We start from the raw sequence: 22,686 nt of genomic DNA on the forward strand, positions 1-22,686 counted from the left end.
TGGGGGTTATGGTTCCCCTTTTTCACTTAGTGGACTGCCATGACTTCTCAAATATGATGGGCAGTGGCTTAGCAGCTACATCTGCCATTTTACTCATGACCCGTGGATATATTTCATCAGGTCATGGACATGTGCACCTTCATGTTCTTTAGCTGGTCTTGAACCTTATCTTCTTCTACAGTGGGTGGTTCTTCATTCTCCCAGTTCCTGTTTTTGCCTTCTGGGATATGGGCAAAATGGCTAGAACTCCAACCTAGAAATTCTGTGATTCTGTGATTCTGTAAACTCTTGTCAGTGAAGACTGAGGAAAAAAATCATTGAGTACCTCAGCCTTCACCATATCGTAGGTGACGAGGTCTTCTGTTCCCTTCCAGAGAGGGTCCACAATTTTCCTCATCTTCCTTTTATCACTGGCATACCTATACGTGCCTTTATTGTTGCTCAGAATGCTGTGTATTCCTCACAGGCTACTCAGGCAATGTCTCTGTATTCCAACCAGGCTATCTGTCATTGCTTCCACTTTCTGTAGGCTTCCTTTTTCTGTTTGAGTATGGCCAGGAGCTCCTTGTTCATCCATGCAGACCTCCTGGAATTTTTACCCCACTTCCTCTTTGTTCGGATGCATCATTCAGGTGCAGTTTGGAGGAGGTGATTCTTGAATATTGACCAGATGTCTTGGGCTCTTTCCTCCAGGGCTTTGCCACATGGTATTCTACCAAGCAGATCTCTGAAGAGGCCCAGATCTGCTCTCCCAAAGTCCAGGATAGCAAGTTTACTGTGCTCCTTCATCTGTACTCTCTGCATGCAGAAGAGCATTGTTTCATCCAGGGCTACCCTTAAGTTTAACATTCCCCATCAGCCTCTCCTTGTTGGTGAGAATAAGGCACCTCTATCTACTGACACCTCTATTGCTTGGAGAAATGTTATCATTCATGTATTCCAGGAACCTCATGGATTGCCTGTGACCTGCTGTGCTGTCTCTTGAACAGACATTGGGATGGCTGAAGTTCCCCATGAGGGCCAGGGCTTCTGAACATGAAGCTGATTCTATCTGTCTAGATAGGGCCTCATTCTGCTTGGTCTTCCTGATTAGATGACCTGTAATAGACTCCCACTATAATGACCCATAAATACTCTACCAGCCCCTCACCCATAACCAGGCAGACCTTCACACACTACAGCTGCTCACTGACATCGAGGGTGACACCCCTTCCTCACCTCCCCTGCCTGTACTTCCTAAATGGCCTATATCCTTCCATTCCAGCACTCGTGTCTTGGGAGCCATCCCACCACGTCTCCGTAATGCCAGTGAGCTCATAGCCCTGCAAGTGTGCATATATCTCTAAGTCCTCCTGTTTATTTCCTATGTTACATAAGTTATCATAGAGACATTTAAGTTAGGCCACTGATGAAGCTAACTTACTGGCTGGAGTAGCTTGAGCAAAGTACTGAATTTTAGAAGAGCCAGCTTCCATCTGTTCAAAAAATTAGTAGATTAGATTCTATGGGAGACAGTCCTTAGGGACAGAGAGAAAACTCTTTAAGGATATTTTCCTTGGAGCAAAAGAGCTCTCTATTCCCATGTGTAATAATTGAGCAGGAAGGTAGGCCAGACCAACTATGAGTTCATTGCTAACCTATCATTATATTTCTAGGTATTTGATATAAGCTATTACAAAAGAATTTCCTATAATGTTAATGTTGATTTAATTAATTGCACTTCATGAAAAAGATCTGCATCTCTGCTAGCAGTTCCTTCCATCCTGCGAAAAAACAAAAACCACTGAACAGTGGAAAAAAAGGTTAGATTTCTGTACAGTACTTAAAACTGCTCTGAGTCAGAACTGTGCAATTTTAAATTGCAAAAAGTTGCCACTATGCAGTTAAAAGACATGATCCTTGACCCATACTAGAATCAGGGGTGGGGGTGGGGTGTTGTGGGGGAGGGAGGATGGTGGAGGGATGTTTTGTGTTGTTCTTTTTTAATTCTTTGTGGCTTGTGTTTGTCAAACAGTATTTACAGCATTTGCTTATGACATGCTGGCATTAAGTCCTATACCTCTGCTGAAGTGATTGGACTCTGGGTGATGTGCACCACTAAGAATCTATCTCTTAAGTCCCAGAACCTTTCTACTCACATTGAAACCAAGGATCTTTTATTACTGTCATATGCTTCTGTATATATTCATCATGCCACATTCAGAAAAATCCTTCCTTTCAAAAGCTGTGTCCCACTTCTCTTCTATAAAGACACAACTGTTTGGTGATAAAGTGGTAACTTTGAAGATTCATACTCTTGTTTCTTTGGGATATGATATACTCCTGGGTGTGTACACTCATGTTCCCCACCTCATGGAAGGACATTTTTGCAGGCACCTGGTATAGTCCTTAAATATACTTGCATCATTATTTATAACTATGTTATCAGGCATTCAAATTCATATAGGTTTTTATTATTAGATAAACTTCCAAAAAGAGCATTCATAATATGAAATGCTTTATAAGATGTTCACGAAGTATTTTTATGAAATGCTTCATAAGCTCTTGCTCCAAGTCTTTATCTACCTCCAGGTTAAATGGGATTAAAATCTTAAAAGTAGATTTAAGTGTCTAATCTGGGCCTCTGAAGTTTGCCAGTCCTTCTGGGGTTCTACTTCAAATGTCTACACCATATCTTTTAGACAAACCAACCAGAGGGGAAGTGTTAGTGGACATGGTGCTCACTAATGCCGAAGAGCTCATTAAAGAGGTTAAGACTAGATAAAGACTGCATTGTAATGACCATGTCCTGGCTGAGTTTGTGATCTCAAGGGATATGGTCCTGGCCAAGAGAAAAGTCAGGACTGAACTTCAGAAAAGCCAAATTCCAGGTGTTCCAAGAATGAGATGAGATCTCATAGGAGACAGTCCTTAGGGACAGAGGATCTGATCCAAGCTCTAGGTGATCCAAATTCCAGGTGATCCAAGCCTAACTCTTTAAGGATATTTCTCTTGGAGCAGAAAGCTCTCTATTCCCATATGTAATAAATCAATCAGGCAAGGTAAGGAAACTGGCATGGTTGAATAAGGATCTACTGGTCAATCTATGGCAAAAGAAGGAAATTCACTGACAATGGAAACAGAGCCATGTGCCCTGGGAAGAGTATAGAAATGCTGTTTGGATGTGTGGCAACGGGATCAGGAAAGCAAGGCACTGACAGAACTAAACTTGGCAAGGGATGCAAAAAATAACAAGAACGTGTTCTAGAGGTATGTTGGCTGCAAAAGAAAGACTAGGGAGGTGGAATTACCTCTGACAAATGAAGACAGAGAACTGGTAACAACAGATGTGTAGAACACAGAGGTACTTAACAAATTTGCCTCAGTTTTCACTAGTGGTCAGGTTTCCCACATCTCTCATGTCCCCAGACCTCTAGGTGGCAGCTGGGGGAGCAGAGTCCATCCCACTGTAAGCAAAGGGCAAGTTCAAGACCTTCTGATGCAATTTAACAACTACAAGTCTATGGACCCTGACGACATGCGTCTCACGGTCCTGAAGGAATTGGCTCATGTAGTCGCCAAGCCTGTCTCTATCACATCCACACATCCACAGTGAGGAGAAGTCCCCAGTGGCTGGAAGAGATGCCATTCAAAGGGACCTGGACAGGCTTGAGAAGTGGGCCCATGTGAATTGCATCAGGTTCAAGTCCAAATGTAATGTGCTGCACCTTGGTTGGTGCAATCTCAGACATGAGCACAGACTGGGAAAAGAACCCATTAACAGCTCCACAGAAGGAAACCTGGGGGTTCTGGTGGATGACAGGTTTGACATGAACCAGTAGCCCAGAAGGCTAACTGCATCCTGGGCTGCATCATCAACAGAGGAGGGGCCAGCAGGTCAAGGGAGGTGATTGTTCCCCTCTACTATGCCTTTGTGAGGCCCCACCTGGAGTACTGTGTACAGGTTTGGGGCCCTGAGTACAAGAAAGTTGTGGACCTCCAGAGGAAGGCTACAAAGATGATCAGAGGGCTAGAGAACCTTCCTATAAAGAAAGGCTGAGAGAGCTGGGGATGTACAACCTGGAGAAAAGAGAGCTCTGAGGAGACTTCATTGCTGCCTTTCAATACTTAAAGGGGTCTTATAAAAAAGAGAGTGAAGGGCTCTTTACTCAGATAATGATAGGACAACGGGGAATGGTCTTCAACAAGAGGATAGATTTAGACTAGACATTAGGATAAAAAAAATTCACTGTAAGGGTAGTGAGGCACTGGAATATTGATGACATAACTTCAGCTCTCTTTTATTGAGGGCATAAGTGCCCCACTCTCTTGCTGAGGGCACAACTTCATATCTTATTGAGGACAGGCTTCCTTCTTATACCATTCACACCACAGCAGTACTTTTCTACTAACTATTCATTAGACAACAACTTTGCCTGGCAACAGCAAACACCCAGCAACTTCCATGCCTTAACGCTGGAGAACAAGCAACCCAAGACAGCAAGGCATCTCCTGAATCACCCTTCTTTGTTCCCTCTAAACTCTTTACATTCCTGATGGTCTCATCATTAAGAGTCTGATGTTATCACCAACCATGGGGCTTGTTGACCCCCATGGCCACACTCCCACACTGAATCACAGAATCACAGAATTTCTAGGTTGGAAGAGACCTCAAGATCATTGAGTCCAACCTCTGACCTAACACTAACAGTCCCCACTAAACCATATCCCTAAGCTCTACATCTAAATGTCTTTTAAAGACCTCCAGGGATGCTGACTCCACCACTTCCCTGGGTAGCCTGTTCCAATGTCTAACAACTCTTTCAGTAAAGAAGTTCTTCCTAAGATCCAACCTAAAACTCCCCTGGTGCAACTTAAGCCCATTCCCCCTTGTCCTGTCACCAGGCACGTGGGAGAACAGACCAACCCCCACCTCTCTACAGCCTCCTTTAAGGTATCTGTAGAGAGCGATAAGGTCACCCCTGAGCCTCCTTTTCTCCAGGCTGAACAAACCCAGCTCCCTCAGCCGCTCCTCGTAGGACTTGTTCTCCAGGCCCCTCACCAGCTTCATCGCCCTTCTCTGGACCTGCTCAAATGGATGAGGTTGGCCAGAGAAGTTGTGTATGCCCCATCCCTGAAGGTGTTCAAGGCCAGGCTGGATGAGGCCTTGGCCATCCTGATCTAGTGAGAGGCATCCTTGAATATGATGAGGGGATTGGAGTTAGATGATCTTTCAGGTCCCTTCCAACCAGAGCCATTCTATGATTCTATGACATACTTTGTTCTGTTGCTCTTCAGGTGCTCTCCTGTTGACCTATGACCCTTCTCCAGGCTCCAGACATCTACCACTGACACAGACATCAAACTGCAAGGAGCAGGATAGACTGAAGTTCCCCTCCCCCAGCAACTCTAGTTTAAAGCACTCTTCACCAGCTTGGCAAGCCTATGACCATAATGTTATTTCCCTTCTCAGGCAGGTTGTCCCCACGAGCTCCCAGCAGACAAGGCTTCTCAAAATGAGTCCCATGTTCTAAGTAGCTGAACCCCTGCCTGTGGCAAAAGTCCTGAAACCATCTTTTGATTTGCCAGATTTGACTGGCCCTTTCAATCCCCTTCTCTTTGACTTGCACGACAAATGAAAAAGTACCTGCACTCTTGAGTCCCTTACTGCTGCTCCCAGGGCTCTGTAATCCTTCCTGATGCTCCTCAGACTACTCCTGGCTGCATCACCAGTGCCCACATGAAACAATAATAGTAGATAATAGTCATTAGGCTGTATGAGGCTTGGCAGTTTCTTGGTGACATCCCTGATGTGAGCCACCGACAAGCAGCAGAGTTCTCTCAAGGGCAGGTCAGGTTGGAAGATGAGTGCCTCTGAACCTCTCAGAAGAGAGTTGCCTACTGCTATCACCTTTTCTTAGTTGCACTAGTTGTTATGTGGAGAGCAGGCTGTCTTACTCAGGTCCACGCCCCCTGCAATGGGTCTGTCTTTTTGGTCTGCAGAGGGATGAAGCACTTCTGTAGGGGCACATTAGGCTTTGAGTAATGTAAAGAAGTTCAGTTCACGTGAGGTACATGAAGTTCAATATCCTAAATTACACAACTGCAGATTTTTAGAAACAAAAAAAATGAAAAGTAATAAAGCATCGTTTGTTATGTAATATCTAACAATACAAGGATTTTAGGTAGTACTGGGAATATATGTAGTGTTAACAGCTACAATATCATTTGAGAACACATAAAGCAATTTCAGATATACCTCTGTGGAGCTGATCTGATAATGAAAAACTACTCTTTGTTGCCTTGGTCCAAACTAAAAGTCTCTGAAAACTGTCTAAACAATATGGAAGTTATTCTTTAAATGATGTAAAGCGTTATGAATATTTAATTAAGAAAATGCAAATTATTCTTCTTGATCCCTGCAGCTGATGCTATGAACATCCACATTTGTTGCCTCACATCAGTACTAGAAATTACATGTAATTTGTGCAATCTATCACATCAGGATTTACAATTAACTTTTGTAGCTATAAATACTGATCTGATGAAGAGGGTTGAAGAGTTAGGATGCATAAGCAAATTGTCCCGAAATAGGTTTTCATCGTTTTGTTCCGTTTCATGAATGAGAACTTCCACTGGCATAAACCAGTGCAAATTTATGGACACAGGAAAGTGTCAGTTTTTACACAAGTACGAAGGGACTTTTTATTGTGGTACATCCAAAATTGTGCATGATTCTTTGAAATGTATCCAGTTCTAAGGGGAAAAAAAAAATAAAAGTGACTAAAATCAAAGCCTAGTAAATAATAGTAAGTTTTAACACTTGCTTCCTTTTTCTGGGGTAATATAAACTGAAACAGAATCACACATTAAAGAACAATTATATTGCTCTCAAGGGTGTGAAATGAGAGATTCATCTGAGGTAATCACATTCCACAAATGGGTTTTGTTTCCTGGGAGAAAGGGATCCTTGCCAATTTTAATGACACTTTGTAACTGGCAAATGATCAAAGTGATTGTATTCCTTCAGCTAGAATAATCATAAAACACAGATCTGTACAATCATGATATTGAACAAAAATACGGTGCTTCTATTATTTATTTATTTGTTTGTTTTTAAGAACTGGTATTTGTGCATTATTCCATACCAGGACAAAAGATTATTTTTAATTTTCATGTTTGTTTATTAAACGTTAACAAGCAGAAAGAAAAGCAATTGTGGGAATACAGCCATAGTAGGCTAACAAAATATATCTCAATAGCAAAACATAAAAATAAAATAAAAATTTAATGCCATACCTGTAAAATAAGACAGCACAAGCTCCACTTATAAGGATTTGAGCTTAGTCCAAAACCTGCACAGCTGTAAAAGTCTTTCTAATGATAGTAAATAAAAATGTAAACTCACAAAAAAAGACTACATTAGTGTGACACACTTTAGCTCCTACCTCTTAGGGTCCTAGCAGTTTAATGGAATTATTCAATGTTCTGATTGAGATACCTAGATTCTCTACACATTTAGGGGCAAACTGCATGAAGGACCTCATGCTAACACTAAATGCTGAGTATGACTGTAGGCTCCCTAACCAACATGAGATTGTGAGGACACACGTAGATTGTAAGTACACCTTTCCCAAGATTTAAACATGCTTTGTACAAGTGAAGACATCTATAAAAACAAAATGTTATTTAAGTTGAATGGGACCTCTGGAGACCATTTGTTTCACTCTCCTTTTCAAAGCAGAGTCAATTTTGAAGATACATCTGACTTTGAGATTAGATGAGGTTGCCTTGACCTGCTGAATTTTGAGTTTCTTAAAGCAAGGAAATTCCTCATCTTCTCTGGGCCACTGCTCCATTTCTTTTTGAAATTTAAAGATGTTTACTAATCTACAGTCATCTACCAAATACAAAGAGAAGAAGAAAAACCATTACTGGAGGAGTCATTGTATTATGTGGTAAGTCAGATTCAGTTCTGTCCTCCACTGGAAGGAAGTTTTTTACAAGAGAGTCCCACCATGTACAAAATATTATGCAATTTGAAGGGAGGAGAGTGTGGTAATTTCACACTGATGGTTACTTAACTCCACCACACCCCTCTCTCACTTCCCCACCTCAAAAGAACAGGGGGAGAAAATATGAAAAAAAAAAAAGAAACAAACAAACAAAAAGGCTCAATGGTTGAGATAAGGACAGTTTAATTAAAAGAAAAACAAAGAAACAAACCCAAGCAGGGAAAGAAGAGGAAAAATAAAATAAAATAAAATAAAATAAAATAAAATAAAATAAAATAAAATAAAATAAAATAAAATAAAATAAAATAAAATAATAAAATATAAAATAAAATAAAATCTACTCTGAGGCAAAGGGAGAAAATGATTATTCTCTTCTACCAGTCAGCAAGAGATGTTTGGCCATGTCTTGGAGCTTTCCAAAACACATAAGGCCTGTATGTACCTGTAAGCACCTGTAGTGCTTGTTCAGGAGGACATACATTTTCGTAACAAATGATTATCCTTCCCCTTTCCTAGTTTGTATTGTCAAGTGTGATACCATATGATACGGAATATCCCTTTTAGGGCAGCTGCCCTGGTGATGTCCCTTCCCCACCTCTTGCCTACCCCCAGCCTCCTGGTTCTAAAGGGGTTGGAGGCAGTCTTGGTGCTGTGCCAGCACCGCTCAGCAATAGACAAAACACCAGTGCGATATCAGAGCTGTTCTAGCTACAGATGCAGAGCACAGCACAGTATGTGCTGCTGTAAGGAAATGGGAAGTCTGTCCCAGCCGGACCCAGTACAGGGAGGCAGAGTGGCGGGAATAGATGGCAAATTGTACAAGCTACTTAGTTGCAAACATGCATGATGAAGCTTTTCTATTTCATGTAGAATAAATAAACGCCAGAGAAAGAGAACCTGGAAACAGAAAGGCTCCCTTTTCAATAGGTATGTCTCTGAATAGAGAAATAAATTAAACATTCTTAAATGCTATATATTTATTTAAGGATAGCTATAATCAAGGTTCCTTATATGGTATGTTCTTAGTAGACACTTATTTCAAGCAAAGTTGGATCAGCTCTGGAAGAAAGGACTGACAGAGCAACTACACAACATAATAGAAGTAGGTTTCTGTTTAAAATGACAAGAGTAGGACTTGACTCTGCAGCTCTTGGGTGAAAGATACTTTCCAGCAGGGAAGGTAATGTCTTGTTATTTGTTTGAGCTCAGCAAATTGTTCTCTAATACTACCAAATAGGTCATGCAGGAAAGACAGAACATCTGGCTTGCTTATGACTTCCTACAGAGTGTAGAGTTGAGCTATGTCTCAACAGCTGAACAGTCATAAAATTAAAATTCCTTTTAGACTAAGATTCATTTTGCCTCTACCATGAAAAGGAGCTGAGATCCCTATGAAAAAATAACTGGATATCTCTCAGGCAGCAGATGACCTCTGAGGATCTATAAACTCCTAGTCCGTTCAATAGGTGTAAAACATGCTCTAACCACAAATAAGTGAGGCTTCTTTTTTTTTGACCCTGAGAAAAAGGTTAAAGAAAGACCTAGAATATACCAGTGTGGAAGTCACAAAGAATTATTTCCTATTGATATAAAGCTACTTTTTTTGTTTGGTTTGGTGTCTTGCAATCATCAAAATGAAAAAAAAAAAGGATAATCACAAAGTGTAAACATTTCAGGAACAGCAAGAGAAATGATCTAAGGTGTTGAAATTTGCTTTTCGGTAACACACAAAATAATTTTTTCTAGTCATCAAAAAAAAATAATGTTCAATGATCTTATCAATCCTACATTGAAAAGAATGTTCTGGTAGTAGGCAGGTTTGAATTTTATCAGAAAAATCACAGAAACATAAAATTGTTAAGATTGGAAAAGACCTTCAAGATCATCTGGTCCCTACCACCAGCACTACCCAATAAACCATGTTCCTAAACACCACATCCAACTTGTCCTTAAATACCCCCAGAGATGATGACTACACCACATCCCTGGGCAAACCATTCCAATGCATGGCTGCTCTTTCTAAGAAGAAATGTCTCATAATTTCCAACATGAATCTCCCCTGGCGCAACTTGAGGCCATTCCCTCTAGTCCTATCACTAGTTATCTGTGAGAAGAGGCAGACCCCCAGCTCTCCACACCTTCCTTTCAGGGGGTTGTAGAGAGTAATAAGGTCTTCTTCTTCAGACTAAACAAGCCCAGTTCTCTAGAGTCTAAAAAGATATGGATTCGAAGTTGTAATCAGAATATTCACCTACAGGAAATCACAAGTAATTCTTATCTACTTATTATTTCAGGATACATTATAATGTATCTTCAGCATACACTATAAGGTATTCTGTCTGAAACACTTTAATCTTTAATAGAATACTGAACTTCAAAGAATTAAGGTGCAGTTTATAAAAATTAGGCCTATATAATTCCTGTACTAGTTTTGTACAATTTTTAATTTACATAATTCTAAGCAGGAAATGTAGCAACAATATTTGATGTGCAATATTTAAATAGTGATAACCATACTTCATAAGATTCTAGCCCTTTAGAAAGCTGTAACTAAAATGATTAGAGATAGTTTCAAGTATGTGAAAAATTGAGACTGAGGCACTCTGTTAAGCAATGTAAAAGGCTTTACAGTATGATTAGAAAGTCTAGAAAGTTTTTTCAGTTAATATGTGGAGATTTTTACTCAGGCACTTAATGATAGGATAATGGGAACGGTTTAAAACTAAAAAAGGGGAGATTTAGGTTAAGTATTAGGAAGAAATTCATTATGAGGGTGATGAGGCAGTGGAACAGGTTGCCCAGAGAAGCTGTGGATGCCCCATCCCTGGAAGTGTTCAAGGCCAGGCTGGATGGGGCTTGAAACTACCTGGTCTAGTGGAACATGACAGGAGAGGGGTGTAGTTAGATAATCTTGAAGGCCCCTTCCAACCCAAACCATTCTATGATTCTATGTTTTTCTTCTCCCTCAAAGTCAAATATTTACTTCTGTCCATTAAACTGCTGCCCAGGGTAGGTTTTATTACCTCATACTCTTTCATAGGAGCATCTCACAGTATTGTGTTTGTACACTCTTCTCTTTTTCTCCAATTAGAAGTATTTTTGACATTTTACAACTGATAATTATGCCAAAATGGAAGTTTGACTTTTATATAGGTCTTTGAGCACTGCTATAAGATACATTATGAATCATGAAATTAGAGTTATAGAGTTATTTATACTAAAGTAATAAATTTAAAACACCCTGTAGTCCACTGCATTGTTCTTTATCTCATAATCTCTGAGGCTTAAAAAGCAGGAGAAATGCATTTATATGCTGTTGCTGGTTTTGTATAGTCCGTGTAACATAGAAAAAAAAGTTCAGGTGCCATACTGAAGATGCCATACTTGTGCCCACCCAAAAGAAGATCATCTTAACTCAGCAAATGAAACTTAACTTTTCAGCCATCGCTTTTCTTCTATTTTGAGGTGTGAAAGAAATCTATCTTTCTTTTTCTTCCTTTTTTTTTTTTTTTTTTTTAATTCATCGGACAAGTTTGAGAAGAAAATACCACTGTGAATGTATTACTGTATTGATCAACTAAACATATCTTACAGTCCATTTCAGAGTGGTTCAACTGTAGCTAAAATCACTCCAGCTTTGATTTCTTAATAGAGCACACAGAGCTGAGTGTTTTCATTTTAGAATGAATGATCTATCCTTGCTTTGCTTGTAAACTGTATATGTTAGAGCTATGTAGATAATTATTAAAGGAAGAAAGGGCCCAGAATATTGAAAAGTACTTATCTGTGCTGCATATTACAGAAGATGCACATATATGAACAATGGATCTCACGGTTCCCATTAAAAGTAAGATTAACAGAGAAATTTCATATTTTTAAGGTGTTTTAAAATAGTGTAATCAGTATGAGAACAGCTGTAAAGAATTAAGCATTAAAAAATTGAAAGCATTCTATGCTGTGATTAATGTGATCCTTTTCTACCATGCCTGATGGATTACTTTCTCAAGGCCTACGGCACTTGCCCAGGACATGAAGAAAGAGTGGGCTCTACTCTGAAAAGTGTAAAACCTTCTTGCCAGAAATAGCACTTTAATAAAGTGTTGTGATTTACAAAAGCAAATCACCTTAGATTGGTTGTATTTATAACTTTGTAGTCAGCGAATTGGAATAGGGTTCATTGTGATGAACCTCTTTCCTGGAGAAGAGGAGGCTCAGGGGCAACCTTATCGCTCTCTACAGATACCTTAAAGGCGGCTGTAGTGAGGTGGGGGTTGGCCTGTTCTCCCACATGCCTGGTGACAGGACGAGGGGGAATGGGCTTAAGTTGCGCCCGGGGAGTTTTAGGTTAGATGTTAGGAAGAACTTCTTTACTGAAAGGGTTGTGAGGCATTGGAATGGGCTGCCCAGGGAAGTGGTGGAGTCACCATCTCTGGAAGTCTTTAAAAGATGTTTAGATGTAGAGCTTAGGGATATGGTTTAGTGGGGACTGTTAGTGTTAGGTCAGAAGTTGGACTCGATGATCTTGAGGTCTCTTCCAACCTAGAAATTCTGTGATTCTGTGATTCTGTGATCCCTGTTTTCCAACCAGCCACCTTCCCCCTTTCCTCTCCAATATGTCTCTCTGCCCTCCACAGTCTCCTTCTGGTTACCTCTGTGGATATCTGTGGATATGCAGACCTCCTTTCTGAGCAAATACCAGCAGCTGGAAGGCCTACGGCATGGTGATACCGCTTTTGTCCAACCCCAGTTAATAAAATAAAAACTTAAAGCTCACAACAGTATGGCAGCATGTGTCAGAAATATTTGCACACTCATTCCAATGTCAAATAATTTCAGTTACTTCTGTTTGGTCACTGGAGCAGCTAATTCATCGTCTTGTGTATAGAATAGACATGGGAATTATTTCCTTGGGAAAACATGATCAGTGGGATTACCCATAGGACAGACTTAGTGCATCTTTGCTAACTGACAGTTGTTCCATTTATTTTGTTTATTTTTTCTTGTGAAATTGTGCTTGAACAAAAGGAGAGAGTGAATTTTGCACTGCAGAGAATAGATTAAGAGAAGCAACTATCTGTGTATACAGATGAATTTCTATTGCAAGGAACATGAATCTTGTGGTGAACAGGACTAAAGAGAGAATTGGAACCACATAACCAACAGCCCACGAACAGTACAAAGCTTATTACAGAGAATACTGCAAGGTAAAAGAGACCATATGTTAGGAAAGTGAAGCAGAGGTGTAACTATTAGAAGACAAAACAAATAACATGTAATGAATTAAATTAGAAACAAACTGGAGAGGTAATGAATTTTGAGTTTTACAATGAAATGAAATTTAAATACTCATTTTATAAGAATTTGAACAATGACTGTACAAGAAAGGCATCAGGTAGTCCTAATCCTATTAAATCTAATCACTACAATGTCTATTTCTGCATATAGAATGATTCTGCACACAGGAGAATAAGTTAGAGCATATTGTAGGGTTTAATACTTATTTTCCAGACAACACAGTCGGACAAATTCTGCCCTTCCAAAATGCACACACAATCACAATTTCTGTGAAGTTCAAGCCATTAAGAGACTTAATTGTTACTCAGAGCACCTGGGGCTTCTTGATCTGCTTGTGACATTTGTCATGTGAGTTTCAACAAGTTACTTAAAGTTATCACACCCTTATTATCTACTTATTGCCTGCTGATAATATTCTCAAAAACAAAACAAAACAAAACAAAACAAAACAAAACAAAACAAAAATACACCCTAAGATGTTGATTGCTGAAAGAACATGCAACTTTTCCAGTGGTAAAACGATCTTGTAGTACATCACTGGAGTTCACCATGAAGTAAACATCATGTTGTACCTATAAAAGAGAGATAACCCTAGACACATCTGATACCTTTCATTGATAAAATAAGACCATATTAGGCAGGGGAAATGAAATAGATGTAATCTATCTGAATTTCAATAAGGCATTTGATGTGACAGTCACCATTTAAAAGGCAGAAGATAAGGACAAGGGCATGAATTGTAAGGATGATAATAGATGGGCTAGAACAAAGAAGAAAATGAAAGAAACAAGTTAGTAGTTAAAGCTGAGAATGGATCATGGGACTGAGCTCATGTAACATTTTCATTTACGAATTGCTAGAAAAGTAAAAACCTGCAGATAAAATTCATCAAGATTTACACAGGTTTAGGAAGGAAGGGAGGAAGGGAGGAAGGGAGGAAGGGAGGAAGGGAGGAAGGGAGGAGTCATACAAAAACAAACAAACAAACAAACAAACAAGAATAAAAAGCTCCTGAATAACTGCAGTTTTTAGTAATAGAAATAGAATTCAGTTCTATTGAATAGAAATGGGATTCAGGATTAAAGTACAAAGCAAAAGGATTTAGGGCTTTTGTTTGCAAATGGCAAGGAGAGCTCCATGAGGTAGTTAAGATTTCTTTCACCTAACCGTAGCCATCTATAAGCCAGTGGGAGAGTTCAGCAGCCCAGGAGACAATTCACAAAGTCTTAAAATATGTGTTGAAGGTGTGTGGAGCACATGACACAGTTCCTGCAGTGAGAGGATGCAGGAATGTCGTGCACGGATGGGTGGCTCAGGACATACCACATCCCCTGTTGTGGCTACCATCAGGTCTGCCCAGAGGAGAAAGCCAGCACTCCGGAAAGTATGATTTATCAGCAAAGACTGTATGGGTAAAGACCGATAAGAGTAAGGATATCAAGATCAAGGGGGGAAAGTACTAACACATCTACTTTTTTTTTTTTTTTTTTTTTTTTTTCTCTATGAATTTGCTGAAAAGAGGAAGGGAGCCATCTTGGGGAAGGTTGAGAAATTCTACAAAAAGGGGGACAATTATCTGTCAGAAGGGATATATTGCTTCTGATACTGACATTATAGTAAATGGCTTGAGGTCACTTTTCCATGATTATTTAATATTTATCATTACAACCTCTTTAAAATAAAGGCAGAAATATTGACTCTGATTGACCCTCAAGTTCTTAAAAATTCTTTGGAATGACAGTCTCTCCATACAATGATTTAGGGATATAAGCAATGGGTATGACTTCTGAGTATCCATTCAAAATAATATTGTATTTCAGAAAGGCCACACTGACAGGAAAAGTGGAAGTCCACTTGGATTGAAATGTCAGAAAGTCATCTGCCGCAGAGCAGGATGAGAGTAGATGAAATGTGAAAGCATTGCAGAAAGTTTGCAAAGCTTTGTTACATTTTTAATTTTTTTTTAATATTATTATTTTTTAACACAGACAAAAAATTATTTGCTAAGCTTCATTTCCAAATTTCCTGCTGTATTTCTCCTGAGAGTGCAAATCAGAATATCACCTTTTAGTTGAACTCGATGGGATCACACAGAAGTTCAAAATAGTCTGATGAGGCTCACAAAATGTTCCCTGTTCCAAGGGGGGCTTGTGTGAGTGGCTGGGGGCACAGCTACAAGATACCGTCTAGATTCGGGCAGGATCCCAGTTTCAGGATTAAAGTCATACTGGAACAAATGCTTTCATAGGAAATCCCTGAGAGTACTGTATCAGTTTTTAATGTTGCTCAGAAAGTATTCATAAATTATACATTGCTATAGTGATGGATCATAATTATAATTTACTATAATTCATTCAGGATCCACCATTCATTCATGTGAATGTTGTGGGCACATCCTACTGATGTCAGGTAATCCAAGCATTGAATTTACAGAAAATGTCTACAGCGGATTCAATCTGTCCTCCCAAAGGACAAGTCATGAAACTACTTCTGCCAAGTGGGTCTAAAGGGGAAAAGAGTCCTGTTTTCTGCTGGGATTGATCTAACTCTGCTGCGTTATCAGGGTCCTATCCAGAACAGAGAAAACTACTGCTCTTATGAAACAATGCGATTGCCACAATTATTTATTATGTCCTGGTTTTTAATTCTGATTCAACAGTAATCCAGAAGTAGTGCAATGAAAATGTCAATGTTGTTAAATGTAGTAGTGAAAAACAGCACAATTTTGGTAACAAATGCAACAAAAGCTGAGAAGACCTCTCACCTCCCTGAGCTTTAGAAGCCATGCAACATCAATGCGGTCAGTAGGGTCAGGGTGGGTGTCAGCAGTTTAGATGTGCTCAGGAGCAGGTTAGCTAAATTTGACACCAGCAGCAGGTATGATGGTGAAGAAGAAGATCCCAGTACCCTTGCAGAGCTCATGTATGAGCAGGAGCATCTGTGTGCACAGCTAGAGCCCTGCTCTGAAATGCAAAGACAACAATTGATGGGGGATCTAGACAGACCAGATCAGATCAGTGTTTCCATTCCAAATGCTGAAATGAGGCAGATACATAAATAAGGTTTAAATGTATGGTTCAGTTTAGCTTTTCTGTTAAGTGACATAAATCCTGAGGATAATTTATTTTTCATTGGGTGATTCTGATTATATTAAAAGTGCTAACACTATGACTAATCATCTTGCCAGCAACTACATATAATTCTCCTTTAGGACTCTGTTTTTAAGAGCAGGACTCCAGAGCTGGTTTTTTGGTTTGTTTGTTTGGTTGGTTTGTTTGGTTGGTTTGTTTGTTTGTTTGATTGATTGATTGTATGTGCGTGAATGTGTGTGTGTGTGTTTTGTTCTGTTCTGTTTTGTTTTATTTTGTTTTCTTCCATCTGTGCTCTTTGAATGGGAAGCTTCTGTGGATGTAAACTTATCAGAAATGTTACAGACATGTAAAACAACAGTTCTTAGTTAGTGTAATTCTGATAATTTTTAGCTGCTTCTGTAGGTCTGCAGAATAAAATCATCTGAAAAGGCTGGCCTCTCATTTTAGTATCTCACCGCATAAATCTTTCTGGTCTCTGACCTTTTGAATTACTTGTAAATTATACTTTTAAAAAGAGCCTGTCTCTTCTCATACGAGATGTTCATTTGCCTTCTAATTTATGACTCAAGATATGAATCTTCAACTTTCTGATCTGTCAGTTTTCACTCCTTTTTATTTATTTATTATTTGATTTTATAATGGTGACATTTGCAGACTTCACTCAAGTAGAATTTCATTTCACTTTGTGTTTCTATTTGTTTTCATTTCACTTAAATATACTTGTTTGAACAACTTATATTTAGTGATTGGAAGAATAAAGTAGCTTTGCTTTGGGAGTGTAAAGTAAAAAAAAACTGTGTAAACTTGATGTCTTAAAAATACATATTTTAATAGAATAAGATCAAATGTTGAATGCTGAGCCTTATGATATACAGTGAATTCTGACTCCATGTGAATTAAAACTGAATAAGGTAATTTTCTGTTCCTTTTTTTTTTTTTTTTCCTTCCTGATAATGATATGGTTTACTTAATAAATGGTCATTTGGCTGCATGTTAGCAAGATGCAATTTTGCCTCCATTGCACTGTATAGGAATTTAGAACAGTGTTAAACAAAGTCCAGTGATCCCTCCATTTTCATTCATTTCCTAATGATGGAAAAGACATATGTCTCTCCTTTGAACTGCTTTTTAAAAAATTAATCTGAATTATTTTGCTGTCTTGAAACCCCTTTTTATGGCAATTGTTACTGGTAACATTTATCAAGTCTAACATTTTTAATGTACATTTTACATGACTGCAAATTTTTAATATTCTGTAGATCTGTTGTATAACAGAAAATCATGCTGTTCCAATAATTTACATTTCAGAGATAAAAATCAAAAAGATTTTTAAACTTGCTTGGAAAAAATGGAGATTTTTTTAATCAGATAAAAGGTGAAGTTCTGTGTCTTTGCTGAATAGATATTTTTGAAAGCTGTGGATTAAACATCTTTAAAGCGTCTTCTAATTTACAGTGTTACATCTGTCAGAGAAAGCATCTGTTCTTCAGTTCTCCAGGCACTTTGTGCACACATATAGCCAGGAAAAAAAAAAAAAAAAAAAACAACAACTAGAAAAAGAACTGATATGAAAGGAGAGACAGAAGGCATCTGGGACCATGGAAAGAAAAATAAGTGAATCCACAATGAAGAGAAGGTAATGTTCACAGGGGTACTTGGAACCTCCTGCACCAGTTTGGAAGGGTCAGTGAGACTTTTTTTTTAGATCAGAAAGGTTTGAAAGTGGCTTTTTATCTGGAACTGAGCTGAGAGAGCTGTCTTCACTGATCTTGTAAGGTACTCATATGGTGTTTGCCGTGCTTGGTGTTTCTTTCAATCTACTCACTTTTCTTTTTCTTTTTTTTTTTTTAGATGACATTTCTCAGTCACTGAAGAGAGAACCACCACCACTCTGGGGCAGGGAATGTCAGAGATGAACACAATCATGTGACATTCAGCTTGGGCAAGGATGGCTCAGCTGGGCTTCTGCACTCCACAAAAAGCTGTGAAATCTCTGTCCCTTGACTTTCAGATCCATTTCTGATCTCTAAAGAAGATTGCACTTCTGCTTCACATATCCTTCAGAAGTTTTTTGCAACTTGGTACATTACAGAATGGGGCAGAGGTAACCTGAAATGCCACCTGAAAATTTATTTTCTCTGAATAAATCTTTTATGTGGTAATATCCTAGTGAAGAGCTGAGTTTTTTTTTTTTTTTTTTTTTTTTTTTTTTTTAAACAACAGTTTGAGGATCTTACATAACTTGTACTTGAAGACAAAGTTATCCTACAGGTCAGTATGATATAATATGTGGAGATTTTGGACCTGTATATAAATATGGCTAAATATGTTTATAAACAGGCAACTAGAATGAAATTGCAGATCAAAAAGCCAAGACTCACCTCTTATGAGAAGGACATTTGCTATGTTCTTTATACTGCTGTAGAAGTAGTTCTGATTTTACCTATCCTATTTCTTTTTTTCCTCCAATTTGGATCCACAACACTAAAGATTCTTAGGTAAAGTTAGAAGGTGTTTTTACTCAAATCATTACTTTAGAAGAAATATTAATACAGTATCATTAAACTGTAGTTCAAAAAATGTGGCTTGGGTCTGTTCTTCCTGAACACTTAATAGACCATGTGTGGGTATTATCTTGCAGTATCCTAATACGCTGTCCTCAGTCTGCAAGGTTGAGGAAACTGTTTCAAGCTTCTTTGTCTTTCAGTACATTTTTTGCATGTCAGAAAGGAAGAAACGGTAAAAATTGGCTCAGGCCTGAAAGGTTACAGCTCACCAGGAGAGCAGTCTCTACTGATATGTTATGGTATGAAGTGCTCTCATATGACCTTAGGGAGGCAGATTTGGTTACACTCATTTGACTTGGTTATTATCACCTTCTTAAACTAATGTAAGGTGTTTTACATCTGCTGCTATTTCGTTTTTGTCCAATCCAGCTTGCTGAAACGAGACCCTGTCTCATGAAGATCCAGGAGGCATTATTATCTGATGAAGAAACTCTGGGCTTTTGCGTTGTGAGAGTATGGGTAACCAAAATAAGACGCCACCTGAAAACCATGATCTGACTATGTTGCAAATCTTTGAAATGCTGGACAGCTTGTGGAAATTTTCTTTTCTTCACAGATGTGAGATTCCATGTGAAAAAAGGAAGGAGGGACACCAACAAACTCCAGTGAAGATAGCACTTGAGGAGGGAGGTTGCTCCTATTAGGCTTCCTAGAAATAATAAAACTTGTTCAGAGAGGAATTCTGAGTGCTCCCACTAACATCTTGCCTGTATGACTGCAACTCAAAACTAGTTTCCTGAGTTGCTTAACATTAGTCAGTATGAATATTAGCCCTCAAATAACTCTTTTTGATGTTGAATTTCCATTAGAGGGAAGTATTTCATGCCCATGAGTGGTAGCACATTCCCATATGGACTGAAGAAGACATTGCACATGATAACTGTTTTTCTGCTTCTTGTGTAAAGTATTCATAACCCATGCCCTCTCATAGTTAAACTAAACCACTGGTGTAAAAATAAATGTAATTGCTGAGATGTTTTTGCAGAAGTCCTCTGATTTAAATCAAATCTCATGTGCTTGAAAACATTTTTATCAACTTTTTAATGCAATCTACATTAGTAAGGTAAAAACCCCATTATATATATAGCACTGAAGTTTAAGCTGTTTTTGGTGGAGGTATGAGAGAAAATTAGTTAAGTATGTAAGCACAAATTTATTGAGCTACAATAACCTTACCAAGTTTCTACTGTATTATCCTATGGATATTACATTCATCAATACCTCACAAGTCCCTAATGAATAATTTAATTGGCTAAGCTAAATGGCTATTTAAGAGCTACTGTTTATAGCAGGATAGTATTTAACTTATATTATTTTTTCAAACCGAGCACTTATGGCTATTTCAGATCTATCTAGTCACTAATACTGGTTTGAATATCTCAATTGTCTACTTTCACTGCACTTTAAATTAATGTTTGTTGCTATCCTTGTCAGTATACGCTGTAAGCTCCCTGTCACTATAACAGTGTAAGCACCCTGATGAAGGGTTAGTATTTATTCCAAAATAGCCAGCCCACTTAAGTAAGTCCAGGTGTGACTGTAAACAATGTTAGCTACACAGTATGTGATTCATAATTGCGTACATACGATTTCCACCAATACTATAAAGAAATTATTGTGTTTATTGAGCTTAGGAGAAAAAAGAGGGTTTATAACCTTTGGAAAAGAGGGCAGGCCACTAGGGAGGACTATAAGGATGTTGCAAGGCTGTGCAGGGACAAAATTAGAAAGGCCAAAGCTCATCCGGAGCTCAATCTGGCTACTGCAATTGAAGATAAAAAATGTTTTTATAAATAAATCAACACAAAAAGGAGGACTAAGGAGAATCTCCATCCTTTACTGGATGCGGGGGGAAACTTAGTTACAAGAGATGAGGAAAAGGTGGAGGTGCTTAATGCCTTCTTTGCCTCAGTCTTTAGCGGCAATACTGATTGTTCTCTGGATACCCAGTACCCTGAGCTGGTGGAAGGGGATGAGGAGCAGGATGTGGCCCTCACTATCCATGAAGAAATGGTTGGTGACCTGGTACGGCACTTGAATGTGTGCAAGTCGATGGGGCCAGTTGGTCTGTTCTCCTACGTGCCTGGTGACAGGACGAGGGGGAATGGGCTTAAGTTGCGCCAGAGGAGTTTTAGGTTGGATCTTAGGAAGAACTTCTTTACCGAAAGGTTTGTTAGACATTGGAACAGGCTGCCCAGGGAAGTGGTGGAGTCACCATCCCTGGAGGTCTTTAAAAGACGTTTAGATGTAGAGCTTAGGGATATGGTTTAGTGGGGACTGTTAGTGTTAGGTCAGAGGTTGGACTCAATGATCTTGAGGTCTCTTTCAACCTAGAAATTCTGTGATTCTGTGATTCTGTGTTATTTATTACTGTAATGGTAATATAGTAAGGAGAAAAAAAAAAAAAAGAAAAAAAAAAAAAGAGGAAGAAGAAGAAGGTGCCAAAAATAATAATAATAATAATAAAAATGTTATCAGGCCCCCTGTCCCAACATAAATCTGGAATTCATAGCCCCATTCACTACCCATTAAGTATGTAAAGCTATGTTTTACTTATACCGACAATTATGTAACTAATGATTGTTTTCTTAATAACTCATCATATACAATATCTTAGACAAGAATCAGTTATGATTAGACAATGGAAAACCAGAATTAGTTATACATTACATTATTTTTGTCCTTAATATGTAAATGACTTGTGATGACCCATGAAGGTGAAAATAATGAAGTACTTGCTAGGTCAGTAGATACTTTTAACAGTTTCTGAGTTCAATTACAGATGGGAATGCTGTCATGTTTTGGTGATATCCAGTCAAATTTGAAGTTATAAGTCACCTTACCTATAGGTCATCAACACTGAAATATGTGAGACAGATACCTGCAATTTACAAAAGGTGTAAAAAAAAAAAAAAAAAAAAAAAAAGAAGTAAAACATCATCAGGTCCCCTGTGTAACATTCTCATCCAAATCTGAAGTCACTTTATGCTGTTTTCAGTGTAAGTTAAGTGGGACATATCTAAAGTCCCCCTCTTTGTGAGAAAGCATCTGCACAAAATTTAGTGACATTGAACCAATCTAAAACAATCTATACAATCTTCCTGAGTGTCCTTGTATAAACAGTCATAAAAGACTGACCTATTGCCAAGTGTTGGTTGTATAATTGTCCATACTAAATATGAACAAGGTTTGATGCTGGCTGTGATATCCCACCGGGACTCATTATCAAATTCCCGTTTTACTCAACATGGTCTCTTCTAATAAGTATTTCACAAATGTCATCTGTTCAGGTCAGGTAAGCAACGTATGATCCTACCCAGCAGTAGCATTGTACTTTCCCAGCTCAGAAACTGCAGCATGATCTCTGTTCTAGATTGGCACTGTAAAAGAACAGAAGTCAGAGTAAAGCTGGTAGTAGGAATCAAGGTGCATGGATTGTTTATAGCAAAGACTTTAGGCATGTAAAAAATAGAGAAGCTATAATGTTGTATTCTAAGTTCTGAAACAGAGAAGGCAACACTTTCATAAATATATTTAAATATTTATATATTCAATTAATATTTAAATATAGGTGTATATATGTGCCTGTACAGTGCTAAAGTTTATGTTTCTGATTGCAAGCATTTCTTGATCCAGTAGCATTACAGTACAGTAACTGCAGCAGTACCACTGCTGGTAGAAGACCACAAGCTTTGTTTATTTATCTGTAAAAGCAATTTATATAATGACTCGTTTGCC

Source organism: Anas acuta, chromosome Z (assembly GCF_963932015.1).
Source record: "Anas acuta chromosome Z, bAnaAcu1.1, whole genome shotgun sequence".
In the NCBI taxonomy this organism is placed as follows: Eukaryota; Metazoa; Chordata; class Aves; order Anseriformes; family Anatidae; genus Anas; species Anas acuta.